Below are 17,397 nucleotides of genomic sequence, written 5' to 3'. Positions count from 1 at the left end.
TCTAGTAAGAGTGGACCCATATTTTACCCAACAGAATGAGAAGCTGTTATATTTTTTTTCCTAGGACAACAAAATTCTCAACTTTATTAAATGGAAAATACCCATCTGTGGCATTAGTGTCAACCCTTAAACTGTCCCTAATTAATTTTCATTTTTAATATTCTCCTGACCGGAAGTGGACAAGAGTAAATGGGATCTGTATTGACATTCCCCTCATAGAAACCATGTGTACAGCCGTTCTGCTGAGCGCTTACGTTCCTGCAGGCTGCTCACTGGCAAGGTGCTGCTCCAGCTGTGCCACCACGGAGGTAGATGTGAGAGCACCAATGCTGGGGGTATGGCATGGCGGGGTCTGACGGATCCTGGGAGGGACTGGGCTGAGGGAGGTCTGTGGGCCTGGGGGTGGCACACAACATGTGCTATGTTGTGTCTCATCTCTCATCCACTGTAAATCCAAAGTTCTGGAAGACTGGAGCCTGCTTTTCAGCTGGAATTTGTCACTGAAGCCCTGACATCTTGTAACTCATTAGGATTAAGATTACCAACATGGCTCAGTTATTTTACTTCCACAACCACACTTAATTGCTTCAGCTATCCCACTTCTGTTCGTTTGCTAAACCACAGCAGTTCATTCCTCTTGTGGTTTGCTCTATTCCAGCCTATTTCAGTGAGGTATGGAACCAGTTTTTCAACTAAGAAGACGCAAGTGCCCCAGTCCCTGCCAACTCCAACGTCACCAACCGACCTGCTAGAGCTTGGGGCCACTTCCATGGGCTTTGCCTTGCTGGCTCAAAGCTCACTTAGTGCCTTATTTCCCAAAGGAAGTTTTCTGTTAAATAAGCATGAAAATACAGCAGATCTTATCTACAGAGGAGCTTCCATGAAACCCAGAGCTGAGATACAAATGATTAATGACTGCTGCTTCGTCAGAGCCACTGAGGGCACAGCAGCAAGCACCATTTCACGGGAAGATGAGTTTCAGAGTGTTCCCAGGACATCTTCTGTAGTACTTCTACTAAAGGATGATAGTAATGAAATTTTCTTGTAGCACGTTGAGAGAGAAAGACGCTGCTTTCTTCTGTGCCCATTGCCCCTGCTTCAGACAAGAGTTTGCGCGTCATTTTAACTTTTCAGCTGGGTCCAGCTGTTTGGGTCTAGGGTGAAGGGAAGTCCCTGGGGTGCCGGCGGACACCGAGCCACACCCACGGGCAGAGCGAGCGTGCTTTAGAGGGACGCCCGATCCCCCACCGCACCGACCATGCCCCGACGGCTCCACCGCCGCCGTGTGCCCCGCGGGTGCGCCAGGGGGCGCTACGGCCTGTCACGCGCTAGCGACGCGGCGGCCCCCCCGCCCGCCCGCCGGAGGCCGGTTCGCAGGCTGCTGCGGCCGTGGGGAGGAGGAGGAAGGCGTCAGGCATGCGGTTTCTCTCAAAACCTCATCGAACTGCCAGTTTTCTGCAGTGTTCCAGCAGGACGAGCTCTCAGAGAATCTGGAAAATCGTATCAAAACGTCAACTCGAGCCTTGAGAAATATAGCATGAACTTGGGTACCTATTTGGAGAGCTCTAGTCTGCAATACAAGATGAGATAATCGATAAGAGATTACTTTTGTGTGTGCATGCATGTCTCTGGAGGTTCACCTGCGAGTCCAGAAAAGCCAGGTCCTGATAAACCAGCCAACCACCCTTTCCCAGGGATGTAGCTCAGTTTAAATCATAGAATAATAGAATGGTTTGGGTTGGAAAAGGATCTTAAGCTCATCTAGTTCCAACCCCCTTGCCATGGACAGGGACACCTCTCACTAGACCAGGTTGCTCAAGGCCCTGTCCAACTTGTCCTTGAACACTGCCAGGGATGGAGCATCTACAACTTCCTTGGACAGCCTGATCCAGTGCCTCACCACATGCATAGTAAAGAATTTCTTCCTTATATCTAACCTAAATCTCCCCTGTTTAAGTTTGAACCCGTCACCCCTTGTCCTATTGCTACAGTCCCTGATGAAGAGTCCTCCTCCAGCATCCTTGTAGGCCCCCTTCAGATACTGGAAGGCTGCTCTGAGGTCTCCATACAACCTTCTCTTCTCCAGGCTGAATAGCCCCAACTTTCTCAGCCTGTCTTCATACGGGAGGTGCTCCAGCCCCCTTATCATCCTCATGGCCTCCTCTGGACTCGCTCCACCAGCTCCATGTCCTTTTTATGTTGGGGACACCAGAAAAAAAAAAAATCATGCACTGCTGAAGCCAGTGCTGTAGTTCTGGAGCTTTGTCTGCCATCAAGGCAGAGATCTCCTGGACCTCAGACGTTATAAACATCTGAGAAGTTCTGTATCTAAGTTAAAAGCACACAATAAAATAAGTAAGATAAGGTTTTAGCCTGACCTTGGGTTTCTAATGCATCCCAGCTGGGTAATGACACTGAGTCCCGAGTTCCCAGAAGACACAGCACAGATGGGCAAAGGAAACAGAGCAGCGATGTTCAGAACACTTCACAGGCAGATGCTCACCAGCCAGCCCAGCTGAGGGCACATTGACAGAGCTTTTGTACTCACAACCATAGAAAAGTCAATAGAAAAGTTTAACTTCCTGGACCTGTGCTGAATACTAAGATAGCAAAAGAGTTCCTTATTATTGTGCTGCTTTTTACAAGGAAGCTGTGGGCAGAGGGAATGTGACTCTCTACAAACTCTGGGATAAAAAGGCACTGTGCAAAAGAACAAATAAAGCATCTGCGAGTAAACTCCACTGAGTGCCACCATCGGGTTCTTGCTCAGCCTCAGGACATTGCAGGATCCTCTCCACATGTTCTTTGTTATTCAAATGGCTACAAATAAGTCTTGGTGGCTAAATTGCAATGGTCGGTCAGCAGAGAGTAACCAAATACCAGTGATACATCAAACTTAAAACTTTGGACTCTTCCAAAGAAGACAGAGTAGGTGGCAAATTTCCAGCAAAGTTGAAGCAAATGTTGATGGTATCAGTTTTCCTCCTCTGACATAATGTTTCTCCTTTACAGCTTATGATTTGTTAGTAATAACATTGCACCTAAATATACACAAAAGCCCACAACTGGAAAACACTTGCCCTGGGGAAGTTAAAACAGATGAATCCCACTAACATTTTTCCCTGTAATTAACATGTAAGTAACGTTTTCCAGTTTCATCACCACTCCAGAGGATGTTTTGAACAACGTGCCATCCTTTTTCTCCATTTCTTCTCATGAGTGGGCATGCTGGTTTTTGTTCACTCTTTTCCCAAGTCCTCTACATTAGGCTCAAAATCACAAGACTTGGTATTTTTATATGGAAAGAGCAATGCATGCGAGGTTTGTTTCCATCAGCTGACAAAAGCCTCATGTGTCTAGGCTGAAATTGCTCTTCCCAGTGCTGGAAAACTCTTCCATCCCAGGGTGAGTGGTGAGGTGCAACTAGTGCAGCCACTTAATCTCACAGCTGGAAAAAACTTTGACAAGGTCTTGAATCTTCCTGAGCTTTGAGATCCTACAAGGGAGCACTTCAAACCCAGCATCAGGGCCCTGCACAGCCCTGGGCCCTGTTTGAAGAAAACCCAGACCAAGGTGCTGTTTAAAAGAGTAATAACTCCAAAAGAGGTCTAACAGAAATAAAAGGGGTCACTGATCCTTTCTGCCTGTTGAGTCATGGCAGGTACTGGGTTGCACTCCCACAATCTTCTGCCAGGCTTCAGCTAACCACACCATCTCTTGGGAAAACACTTTCTTCCCTATGCTTCTATACCCAGACCATGCCAGCTCCCTGTACTTACTGTCCGTCTCCTTGTTCTTGCAGGAGCCACAAGTGTCTTTGCTGCAGGCCTGCCGCCATGTGAAATTATGGTGGTGCTTGTTTTCATACCATTTTGCTGAGGGAAGACACCAGAAATGCAGCTTCTCTTGGTGATGGAGGAAAATTAAACTGTGGTGCTGTGAAGCCAAGGCTGGCTGCTGCCGTTTGACATCTCTTAATTTGAGCAAAAGCTGATGACGTTCCTGAGGGAATCAGACTATGCTGAGGTCTGTGGGACCTGTGACGGTGAGCTGACAGAAGACACCCTGGCTCTCTCCCTTGCCACAGCCAGTCAGGAGCATGGTGTTCATGTCTGTCCCCTCCGGGCTGGTGTTGACTGATACTGGCAGGCGGCAAAGGACTCCCAGGTCATCTCTTTTCCCTCCCAGGGTTGACAGAGCTGTCACCATCCGCAGCCATGTGCCTTCTGAAAGCCTCCTCCAGCAGCGACTGGGTATCGTGGCTGCTTGGAGGGCCAGAGCTGCTCTGCCCATCACCAGTCTTGCTGCAGGATGGCTGCCTGGGCACAACCAGCCTGCTGCTCACTCACATTTATCTTGGAAGAAAGCATGAGCACAGGATGGGTGAAAGAGCTGAAGGCAAAATCTGCTGTAAGTCTCTCCCCAGGTCACAGTAGGGAGAGGGAAACTGAGGCCGGGAGTGGGCTTGTCTCTCTCCATGCCTCAGCCTCATGGCACCCAGCAAGGGAAGCAGTGCTGGCTCCCACTCTAAAACTTCACTCACTTCCTCACCTTGCTTTTTTCCCTTGTCACATCAATCCAAATCCCATTTTCTCATCACTGTTTTAGCATCTGAAAGCCGAAGACATAATCTTCAGTCAGCTCTCTAAAATTAATGTCTTGGTAGAGCTTTTCTGAAGGAGTAGGGTAGCTCAAACCCACACTTCACTAACACCTACTCACCTTCAATATTGTGAGTAATTACTTCATATTTGCAAAGGTTCTGTGAATTTTAACTGATGAATATTGCTATTACTTGTCATTTCTCCTCTTTCTTCTACCTAAAGCTCCTGCTGTGTTTAGCAACAAGGATCAGGGTCAACCACTCACTCCTGGAGAGTTAGTGCCTTAGCACAAAAGCCCTGCTTGGGGAAAAGTCATGGCCCAGTGTGTGAGGAGAGGTGACAGAATCAGACCATAAATAGATTACTACAAATCATTACTTGTTTCTACAGCTTTCAGGAATGGAACAAAACACTTCCTTGGCTGTATAGCTGAATCAATACAGCCTTTGCAGTAGCCTGTTGTACCACAGCTAAACATGGGTCACAGCAAGATTTTCTGGCGATGCATCTAATTCTGTGCAGCAGGTTAGGGTGATGGGACCAGGCCCCCCATGTCCTGCCAGCATCCAGTGGGCATCGCCTCTGCCCCTGGGCTGCCCAAGAGTGAGATCCGATGGGGACAATCCTCCAGCAAGTATGTACTGAATACCCATGGTCATGGACTAACGGTTATCGGCTGCATTATTACCTGCACCATACTACCCTATTTTATGTGCCTCCATTTTTGAGTTTCTGGATGTGGGATCAGGTTTTTCTGTTAATCTTTTGTGAGAGTGCTTCCTTCTTGTTACATGAGCGCAAGTGGGAAAAAGGTTTTGTCGTGTCATTTTGTATTAAAAGCCTCAAAGCTTTTGACTAAAGTGTGTTGTAAAAACAAACCACACAATTCCCATTACATATTTCTTCATTTTTTCTCTTTTTTCTTATTTTTTTTTATTTTAGATAGAAATAACAGTGAGAAGCATTATTAAAGATTCTTTGAATCTGACATCATCCCGAGTTGGAGTTACAGTCCTGACAGCTGCTTTATCACACATTGCCAGCTCCTGCTTTCAAGAGTGATCCAATACAGTGTTTGTCCTTACTCAGGAAGGTCATCAAAAGTTAAAAGTTGATAAATCCAGGAAAATATTGGCTGAACAAAATTACTGACAGCCACTTACCCAAGCTGTGCTCATTGTGTTTGGAGAGATGCTTCAGGGCTCAGAGGCTAAAGCCAGGGCTTTATAGGAGAGAACAACTCTGCCCAAGTCCCAGCTTTTTTCCTCTTACCTTCTCTCCAATGCACTCCAGAGTTAAAGTGGTCACCACTAAAGATTTTTGTTCTGTCTTAGATGATGCTGTTGAGAGTGCACTGTGTGTTGCCGAAACATACAGAAACCCTTCCTGCGGGTTAGCAGGCTTAACCATGCATCTAGCCTGGGGGAAGCACAGTATCATCACTGTCAGGACAGATAGCAATGGATTAGATGACTAATTAGGGTTCACTGCTTTAAAAAAGCAGGATTATTATTTCTTTTCTTTTTTTTTTTTCTAATTATAAACGTACATTTAGGTTACAAAATGCTGGCCGCTGATGGGGATCTCACAGTCGATTGTGGATGCTGGTAAATAACATGAGAAAAGGAATCAAAGTTTGTTGAAAACAATGACCCTGCCAAGTGTGACAGTGGTAATCTTCTTCAGGTGTCAGCTGTGCATGTCCTCTGAGCAAACTGCTGCTCATCACTGTATCACCTAGGGCTTATTTCTAGGAGCCTGCTCCCACAGCTCCTTTGGCTCTGGTTCCTCGGCGTCCTACTCTCCTCCCACTGCTCCTCGCAGATGGCTAGATTATCACATCCATCTCCCGGGGAAGGGTGAGCTTGTGGCTACAAAATGGCTTATTTTGGATTTTTTTATCATGCCTCTTCCTTAATTTCCTGAGTTGATCTCCTGCCCTGCAGGACAGATAACGAGAAACTTGCCTTAAGAAATTTAGGAGAATAGAGATTAAGATGTTAAGCCAGATTCTGCTATGTCTTCTTGTTGTGACATGTACCAAAAGATATTTTTGGGAAATATCCTTGATTTAGAGAGAGCCAGGCACTGTGAAGTCTAAGTCCAGGTACAACTGGCTAACAGAAGTTCAAGGGTTGTTTGCCTTTCCCCATATCTCCAAGAACAGGTTTCAGTGTGTTCCCATGGACTTCTTGTTGGCATCGGAGATGTGCTTTGGTTTCTTGCTGTCTGCTGAGAAGAGCTAGCCTCCACCCTGGGGCTGGCTGCTAGGGCTGGAAGTTGACATCATATTGATTCAGTTGTGGTTCCTCTTTTGAATAGGAAAGACCCTCAAGTCTTGCTCCAGAATGTCTATTGTCTCCTGGAAGATTGTTTTTCAGTCTGTATTTTAGCCTTTGAGTTTTGGATCCTGACCATGAACTCGATCACCATTCTGATTAAATAGTTTTGCCTTTCAGATTCAGCTTCAGATTCACTGAAGCTGACTGGGCTTTCAAGCAGCAGTTAACAAAGCAGGGTACCTAGCAATGTGCAGTTTGTGATATTTTCAGTCTAGGAAACTGTCATGATATTCTCATGTCCCTAGTAATTAGGGGGGGGGGGTGTATAAATGATGGTTCAGGGTTTTTTTGTGGTCTGAGATTTTTAGATGAACTAAATCATCTTGTTCTTTCCTATCATAACAAATGTCTGCCTATTAAAACACTTGATGCTTTTGTATCTGCCTGAAAAGACAAACACCCCTGGTGTCCATTTGGCCTTTCCACTCAGGTTCTACTGAGCAGGAGATTCCTTTGTCCCTGTAAAGCCCCATCGTGTTTGTGTTGGGCTCTTCACAAGCATGGCTCACTTGAGTCCTCAAACCAGCGTGATCACTGGGGTGCTGTTATCTGTGTTGTGAAGCCAAATAAACTTAGAACTTTACCCTGCCAGGGGCTCTGGGCAGGTCTGGGGAGCAGGGGGTGCAATCATGACCTTGGGGGCAGCCAATAGCTTTGCTGTACCTCAGGTGGCAGGAGGTGCTTGTCCTGATCCCCTGCCCCACACCAATCTGGATGCTGTCATCTGCACGCTTGTTCTTCTACCAGGGCTGGCATGTTTCACCCTTCACTGCCAGAGACTTTAAAATCTGGTATTTAAAATGCAGAAAACTCTATTTTTGTTCCCTGTATGAAAGATGTTTATTTGTTTGTTTTTGTAAACAAAAAGAAAAGCTAAACTACAAGCTGCCAGTGTTCCTCTGCTACTGCATTATAACAGGAGCAGAGAATCTGGGCAGTGTTGTTCTTGAAAAGGCCAAACATCTGCCAGACCAGGCAAAACCCATCATTTCATGAGCCTTTTTAAAGCAGGGCTGAATATCTCCCTGTGCTCTCAATCAAGTACGAAGCAACATCAGTCTTTAGTTCCATGGTGTCAGAGAGTGTGGTTCTCTCTTCTTTGCCCTTGAAACTGGTAAAATTAGACCACAAATAAATTTCATCTGAGATGTTAAGAGATTGGATCACATCTTGGCAGTTGTTGCAGTTACCACCCTTCTGTGATGCCTTGCGAGTTAGAATAAATATTCACTGAGCTGATACTTCTGGGACTGTTTTCTGCTCTGTCATACCCAGAGGCTCTTCACTGGTATTGCAAAGTTTACTTTAGAGAGAATCACAGATTCTCTGTTCCTAGAAACTGAGGTATGAAATCCAAACTATGTGCCAGGAACTTGTTCCTCTGCAACTTCATCTGCTGTCATGATGTGTTTAACTGATATTCCTCGTCAGTAAATCACAGCTTGTGGAAAGCAGTGGAGCTACAGACTCATGGTAAAACTGGTGAGCTCACTTTAGTGGAGGAGTTAAAACTGGTGAGACAGCAACAGTCAGTGGTAATAAGCATAGCTCAAGAAAGCTTAGTGGGTGTGTGGCAATTGGTAAGATACTATCTGATGAGGCAGCCAGAGCTTACTCTACCCAGGCTCTGAACCAGGCTGACAGCTTGGCACAGGACCTTTCCAAGTTTTTTTCCTGACTCAGGCAAAACTTTGAAGACAGGCATAGGTTTTGCTGTTTTCTAATATTTTTCAGTCTGGAAGTCTTGTAAGTACTCATGTGCTTCTTCCCATCCTTTGTGTCATTTCGCATAACAGCACCTCCTTCCACATGTGTCTGGTGGGACCACATCTTTTCTGTTTCCTTCTCCTCTTTCTTCTCCAGTGACGCTGAACTTGTTATCCCAGGAATAAAGCCATCAAGGGGAGTAGGGCACAATGTTCCTTTGCGGTGATTAATGGGCATTGTACTTGAAGCTAATAAATGAGTCTTTAAAATAACATTAATCAACGGGAAGAGCTTGTTGGTTGCTAGTTCTGAGGGAGTTGTTACCCTCCATTTGCAGACTGATAATCCAGAACTGACTAGAATTGTTTAAACCATCATATTGCTGAAGCATTACATTTCAGATCAGAGCTTAAAGGGCTGGGAGCATAACCGACACCCTTATTCATGTGTCACCATCCCTCATAAGGGAATATTGCAGGAACAACCTCAAAAAGCTCTAGCCTCAAAGATGCCTCTGGTTGCTCCTAACAGCCCTAGTTTCCTCTGTTTTCCTGTAAAAGCCACATGCTTTGGAAAGGGGAAGTATGCTTAGGAAGCTGATAATTTGGATAGGACACAGAAAAGAGATTCTTCCCACCAGTGTCCTCTGAGGGGCTTGGTCAGGCAGGGTCTCAGAGGGCATGCCAGATACACAGAGTCCTGACACTGTACAATAAAATCCCTTGAAGCTGTCCTTGTTGATGGGGAAAATCCCTTCTTGAGCCACAAGAGGCTTTGGCCACTGTGCCTCTCATCCTTGGAGAATGCCGTTGCCTCCAGCAGACATCCACATGGAAAGACTATGTTCGAAACAGGCCTTCCTCTGGAAAGCTGTTCCACTTCATATCCATGTGGAAATGATACATCTAAAAAAGAATAAGCTACTCTGCAGTCTAATGGAGAATTAATAAACTCATTTTTTGCCATGATCACATAAGTAGGAAGAGGTGCATCAGCTGTTAGGGCTGAGCAAGTGTCCATGGCCCCATGAGCATCCCTACTGGAGGCAGTGCGTTACCTTTGCTCCCCAAAGGACATGGGGGCAGTAAGAAACACATGATCTTGCACAGGAATGTGCATGGTACCACACGTCTGAGACTTTGGCAGGGATTAAAAACTTGTTCCAAAACTTGCTTGCTCTTCTAAACCAAGCTCCAGGGCCTGTGTTCTGGTTGTCCCAGTTTGGTGGCTGGGCATTTATCCAGGAAGACCTGTCCAGTTTAGCAGTGATAAGCATCTGTGGTTGATAACATGGGACTCTGAACTCTGCCGTGGATCCAGCTTTCAGTCTGCAACCCAGTTCTGCTATTAATGCTATTTTAACTTTCTGCTCTTTATGTGGAAAAAGCATTTCATGACTTAAACGCTTCCTCTTGCCCTAGTCGTGCATGGGTCCTAAATATTCGAAAGGTGTCATTAATTGGGTTCAGCCTTCAGCAACCAGTCAATCAACTAATGTGATTTTTATGCTGGAGGGACTTTTTTGGTGGTAAAGTCATACCTCAGGCTACAATAAAAAATAAATCTTTTAATGGACATATTTTCTGGAAAACTAAGCACATACCCCAAAGACCAGGAAAAATGCAGTAGAGAAGTAAAATCCCCCTCAAAATAACATGAGAGAAACAGAAAAGGAAAATCAATTGTGTAGTCAGATTATTTTCCCCTCTCCAGTCTCAATAAATATCTGAGGCATTAGTAGCAGGGAAATGTCCCCTAACCTGCTGCACATGCTCTGCTTTGTCTTTTGGCTTTATTTGAGGAGTTCAGCATCCTGTCCCTGCACAACAAAATCAATCTTCTGTACAAACAGTTTTTCATAGCAATTGCACTTCACTAACTGAGCTTGCCCAGAACTTCAAAAATATCTTTCCTAACACCTCCCCAAGCTGAGATGTAGTTTTTGGCAATCCAGGCTTCTGAGAGATGAGTCTCCAGTACATGTAGCACTTACTTAAAAAAGGATGCCCAGCGATGGCTGAGAAGAGCGTTTGTTTTGTTCAAGTGTCAAGTATTGTCAGCACATTTGCTGTGGCTCGACCCTGTGACAGCTGGGAACCAGCCAACTCTTCCTGCATGTGGAACATGCCACTTGGAAGAAATAAATGCAGCCAAGAAAGCCCTGCCCTCTGGGAATCCAGAGATACCGCCTCCACGTGTCAGAGCTGTGGCTGTATCAGGGAGTGACATTATCATTTCACCTCGGTGTGATGTGCAAGGTTCACACTGGTGTGCTCTCACAGACACAGCAGAGCCTGGGCTGCTGGTCCTGCCCCAGCCAGTGCCACTGCAAAGACAAGTGGCTGGCCCTGGGAGGTGGACAGAGCTTGTTTCTCACTACAAATGGGCATGGCGTTGTCTTAAGGTGGAAGAAAAGGGTGCATTGACTGTAGAAGATTTGAGGGCATGTTGCTGCCAGTCTGCTGGATAGAAGAGGAAGGCAGGCAGGCTTTCCTTGTTCTAATGCCTGGGCAACTCTGGTGGTTATAAAAAATGTAGTGCGGAATGAATCAGAAGAGCAGATGTGAGTAAAGTGTGATGTATGTCTCTGCTGGCTGTCAAAAAATGATGCCTGGCACTTGGGCTGAGGCAGAGAGAGATGATTCAGAGACAGGACCTCTGAGCTCTTACTCCTGTGCTAATACTGATTCTCTCTCTTTGCCCTCAGCAAATCACTTAATTCCTCCACTCTCTCTTTTCCCTAAAATAATGAGGTTAGTGATAGCAATTTCTCTGCTTCATAAAAGGGCTGGGTATGAATTAATATTTGCCAAATAACTTAAGACACAGAAGACATGATATTACTGTGGAATAAAATTGCTGCAGAGGAGATAGATACCATTTTAAAATTGCTGGGATCTCAGGAGTGAAATAGCTGGGCATGATGGGTCTAGACTGAGGAATATAAATTAATGTCAAATTCACGTGATGTGGGCTGGAATGCTTGTGGCTGATGCAGTGAAACCCATGAGGGGTTTTCTGCAAGGCAGAGAAAAGTGTTAGCTCTGGAAATCAAAAGGAGACCACAAGTTAACAGCAAGGGTTCTAGTATGTTTTTTGTCTTCCTTTTCGCACTGGCAAGTTAACATTAAACATCAGGATTTTAAGATAAGCGTTCATAGCAGAAGACAAGAGTGATCTCTTCTGCTTTCTCCACCTAACATGCAAAGCCTGGTCCAGCATTTCTCCCCATACAACCAACTGGAGTGAGGAAGATGAATTCATACTGATGGACTAGATTCTGTGTTCATTAATAAGCCTGACGTAGTTCCTGAGTTAGTCTATTACTAGTAACCTGTTTTCACCATAATTTGGAGGACAAGGAGTTCTGGCAGGCAGCTCATGAGACATACAGGAGAAAATTATTAAAAATGAGCCAAAAATATCACCATACTAGTCATGAGTCAGATTCTGACCTTTCAAATAAGCACTGCAGGCAACCTGAGCTCATGTGGATGGGGGTCCCAGTGATCCAGGTGAGAGCAGCTCAGCACAGCTGGCATTTAATGGAGGCAAGAGGAAACTGGGAATGTCCCAGAGGGACACTGGCATCTGAAGGGCATGTGGGGCTTCAGAGGGGTCTGTCTCCTGTGGTCTTCCCAAAGGAAAGGTCACTCCACACTGTTGAGCATCACTGTTCTACATGGCAGCATTCCTGACCAGCTCCTTGTAAAGAACCTGCATCCCCTGGTTAATGTGATTAGAAAGAGAAATATATTCCAGCTTCCTCTTGATCAGCATTTTAAAGCTTTTTAAGCTCATGTCAAGTGATGTTTGCTCAGGAAAGAGGGCTCCTATAAACTCACTTCTTGTGAAATCTACATTTCTCTGTGAAATGATATGACTGCAAGAGACAGTTTCAAAGAAAAAGTGCCTGCTGTGAGCCTCGCTGCAGAACCCAAAAGCTGTCTCTGCAGTGACACAGACGCAGAGGGGGAAGGCTCTGTGGTGTGGGTTTTAAATGTCAAGCTGCTTCTGCGCCCTGGGATGAGCTTGTCAAATATTTGAGCTGCTGACCTTATCCCCTGTGTTATAGGAAAACGCTCACTTTCACTCCATTACAAACATGATGCTCACACAGATTCCCTCATCCAGCTGCTGTGAGGTCCTCTGCAGAGGCAGAGAAGAAAAGCCCTGCTTTTGCCCTGAGAAGAGATCTGAGGGATCCTTCTCTCCCAAGGCCTCTTTTGGGAAGCTGCTGAAGTGGGACTCTCTGGGAGGTGTGGGAGAGCACCTGGTGCTGGTACCCAGGAAGGCATCCAGTCCCTGCGGAGGGGATGCCTCCCTCACGGCTCCCTGTCCATGGTGGCTCTGCCAGCCTCCTGGCAGCCCTGGCTTACAAAAGTGAGAGCTTTCATGCCTTGTACCCAGGGCCCAAAGCTGCGAACCCTGCTTAGGTTTGTCCATCACATCATCTTCCTGCTTCTGGGGGAGCTGGGCAGAAAGCTGCCTGGACTGTGCCTGCAATGCCTGCACAGGTGGCTGCCAGCAGGAAAGGAACATTTGCCAGCATTCATTCTCTGTTACTGAAAATAAGTCTTTTTTAAGGTCATGGGCAAAGGAGCTGTCATGTCACATCCTGCTCTTTATGTCTCCACAGCAACTCAACTTTCCAAACATGCAGAGCAACGATGGTCTCTCTGCAATAAATTAACTCTGCTTTGTAACATCAGCACCCAGGAGGCCCTGTTCCAGGAAAGGGAATGTACGGAACAGCAGCCCACGATAAAATGGCATGGTGGCATCTGGATGCTCCTCTGTGCTTTGCTCCCCCTAAGGTGGGTGGCGCGCCCAGCAGAGCCTGCAGGGTCTAATCAAAAGGTGGCAGATGGAAAGAATAATTAGGAATTCATCTCAATATTTGGTTCCCAAGTCCGGAGTCACCTTCTTTTGGCTCTGTGGGTGTTTGACTGTGGGTGTTTCAGGGCATCATGGGCACAATTGTCTTCCTCCTAAGAATGAATTACTCTGCAAAGTAAAACAAGAAAAAGATACTGGTTGTTCTGATTCACAAGGAAACAATTTCCTGTTTTAGCACCATACTCGCAGGAAACTGCAGCACACTTTGCCAGAGGGGTGTAGAGAATGAGAATAGGTAGAGATTATTCAGCATTTCCTGAGCGTCTGATAATTCCTTCACAACCTTAAAATCTGTAAGTAGGTTTACGCTGCACAACATGGTGTAGAATCAAGAGGTTAATCTTCGTCTAATTTACGTCACTGGAAAAGGGTACTTGAAGAGAAGCAAATCCCCACAGTGCTCCCTGCTGCATCAGGTACAGCAGGGTTTGTACACGAGCTGTTGAGTATTTAGTAAACCTTTCCGGCAGGGGAAATTTCTGTCCCTGCCTCCCACACCTGCAGGCAAAAGAGGGAGATCCCCTAGGGAATCATGGCTCTGAACAGCTCTTTTAGTCCCCAAGCCCTGGGGGTTTACAAAAGGCTGAGGCTGTGTCCTGGCTCTGCAGGCGGTCAAGGGAAGCTCCGTGAGACCAAGTTCCCCTTGCCTGCAGGGACGATGAGTGAGGTCTGGCTGTGCTTGATATGTGCTTCTGGATTCCTCCTCCAGTCCGGCTTCTGCGCCTTGCGAGTGGTTCTGCTTTTCACAGAGATGCAGCCAAAGTTTCAGCTCCTGCTGAAACTGCTTGAAGCACTTAGGAGTTTCAGTAGGAGTTTAGGCTTCACTTTGCAACTAAAAGCCTTATTTGCTACCCACAGAAGTATAATTGCCTATTCTTGACTGCTTTTTGAAGTCATCAAGTGTTTTCTCCCTCCTGTGAATCTTTCTCTGCTCTGTTGTTGGTAAGGCTGTTTCGCATCTCTCGCTTGTCTGAGCATAGCTGTAGTACTGTGAGAATTCACTGGCAGCTGAATCTGCCTCTGCCAGCCTCACTCACTATCCCAATAAGTGATCTGCCATGCCCAGAAAAATGCTATTTTGTGATGCTTTGAAATGCCAATTCAGAACTGACTAAAACTCAGCCCTTCCCTCCTGCATTACCCCTGACTCCCCGCGGTGGGAAGGAAGCTCCTTGGCCCTGCAACCTGCTCTTTGTGTCCAGACCCTCCACCTCTAGCTTTCAACAGCTGTCACTCAAATAATTCTGCTCAGTTACAGAGAGAAAGACAAAAGATTCTCTAAACAGAGTGAGCACTTCTGCTTTCTCTGAGAGCTAAGTAGGCTCTAAACTGCTTCTCCACTTAAGAGCTCCGAAGTATATTTTTCTCCTTGTTTGTACTCATTATTTCTTCTCTGGGATGTTGTGTGGCCAGGAGTGCAGTGGTGCACTGACTTAGATCATCCATTTCCTGTTTTCTCCTGCATCAGGACCATACTATTTTGAGCAGAGGACAGCAGAACAATGATGTGGCTTGGTCAGATGGCAGGAGATAACACAGGTCAGGGCAGCAGAGAACTATTGGAAGCAAGAGGAATTATTTAGGCATCACCAAAAGAGCAAAATGAAAGACATCTGCTGCCTAATTGAGTAATCCAGCATTAAAGGTGTTGGTCTGTGTTCAAAAAAAGAAATTCAATATAGTCATATGTTGGTATTTCTTTTCTTGTTTCTGTGATGATCTTGGTTTGGTAGTAAGTAGCAAATAGAGGTACAAATTTGACGACTTGTTGTAATCTGCTGCCTACAGCCCTAAAAGACAATTAAATTCTCAGAAAATATCCTCTTTAATGGAAATCCTATATGGTCTGCAATCTCAAAAGGCATCTTGATGAATGCGAAGATTAGGTCATCTGCATTTACGCTCACTTTTGATTTTTGAGGATATGGTCATCACCGTACAGCTTTTAATGCTAAGACAGCACTGAAAGCAAAGCATGTGCTCAGATATGGAAAAACAAAACGTGCGGATTGGGTTATGTTAAAGGGCACAAAGCAAATGAGGCTGAGCCTGGTGGAAAGGACCAGAGGAGCTGCATGCCTCATCGCCAGTGAGGGTTCCTCCTCTCATCCTGCATTCCATCTGTTCAGGAGGTCAGTGTTGCTAACAGTGCCTGTTTGGTCATCCTGGAAAACTTCTCATATGGTTTTGTAAGCTCTGCAAGAAAACCTGTTTCTGTCTTTCCTGGTTTTGGGAAGTAATGGACAGCCATTCTATACAGCCCAGGGTGAAGGAGTGTAAGAACTGGGATGGTGGTCTTCTGGCATCTTAAACAAATCGTTGGGGTATTCAGGGACATTCCCAGGAAATCTTTTTTCCTACCCCAGTGATAAGCAGCCTAAGCATCCAGGAAGACTTTAATTGCAGCAACTCCAAAAGCACTTTCACACCCTATGAAGAGATGCCTCATGTCTTCTGGTTCCCTTTTATGTTTGATACTTGTCAGAGTTCAGGTTGGGATTAAATCCCCTGTGAAAAAGGAAGTGTTTTGATGCAGCCTGTAGAAAGAGATCTCGCATATTTCAAAGCATTTGAAACAGGCGAACAAACGCAGACAACAGCATCAAAGCCAACATGGTATTCTCCTGGTATAATGTACATGATTTAGTAGAGGAAGCAGATTTTGTAAGACACTCATGTTTCTGAAGGAGAATACAAACCCCTGTAGCATTTCTCCACTGTTCCCACACCCTGAGCTCAGTTGGCAATTGTGAGCAGCGCTGGCAGCCCAGGACAGGGTGCAGGGAGCTGAGCAAGCTCAGCCCTGGTCTGGGCCCCATATGGGGGACTGCTGAACACTTGGTAAGCCTGAGGCTGACATTTTCTTGAAATGATTTGGAAGTTCTTTGTAATACTGTTACATTTAACAGCTTTTCATTTTAATGCATTGACTTCTAGAAAGGAGGCGTGAGCTGACATGGCTGAAACCCATTGTTTAACCTAGACTTGGAGTTCTGAATACTTATTGTTTATCTAATCTCCAGACCACCCCAGCATCTTCAGGATGGCATCCGGCAGTGTAAGCTACAGACTGATTCAAAGCTGTTATTGGAAAAATAGATACTTTTGGATTAAAAATGCCTATGTGAGAAACTTGAATGTCATCCAGCAGAAAGATTTGGCCATGCCCTGCCGCCTCATCTCCAGAAAGCAACTGCATATAAGCGCTCATTAAACAAACATCATCCAGTTGTGGTGGTGAAGAAATGGAAGGCCTCATGGGGAAATGGTACTGGACTGTGTAAATGAAGACTGTCATGAATCGGACACATACACAGCAAGGATTCATGTTGCATGAGAAATCTTCACTCTGCATGTATCCATTGCTGTGGTTTTGGCTTTGCAGCCTTGGCAAGTATTCTCGCAAGGCACCTTCCTGCAGCTGTAATTACAGGTAAGCCTAAAATAGTTCTGAGCCCAGGGAGGATGCTGTGCTCTGGGGCTGTGGTATTCCCTGCTTTGCTGCAGGGACCTGCTAGCCCAGCTCCTGGTGAGCAGCCACTGCTGGGACACCACTGGTCCTGTGGATCAGGAGCCACCAGAAGATCTGTGGCAATGCTGAAGTTGCAGGATGCAATTATTTTGCTATTCCTATTTCTCCATGCATACACACATTTTCTTTTTCAAATCTTCCTTTGTTGTTGTCAGTATGTATGATCCCAATCAAATACTAAGGAGAGAAGAAAATCGCTTGCTGAGCAGCCTGGCAGAAGAATCTCACAGTTTAAGGTCTTCAACCTCCTCGCTGCGGCAATGAAGATACTCAGATGGCATTGTAAGTTGCTTCCATCACTTCATTGCAGTCC

This window comes from Strigops habroptila, chromosome 9 (assembly GCF_004027225.2).
Source record: "Strigops habroptila isolate Jane chromosome 9, bStrHab1.2.pri, whole genome shotgun sequence".
Classification (NCBI taxonomy): domain Eukaryota; kingdom Metazoa; phylum Chordata; class Aves; order Psittaciformes; family Psittacidae; genus Strigops; species Strigops habroptila.
The sequence above is the reverse complement of the archived record's forward strand: the minus strand, read 5'-3'. Positions refer to the sequence as shown.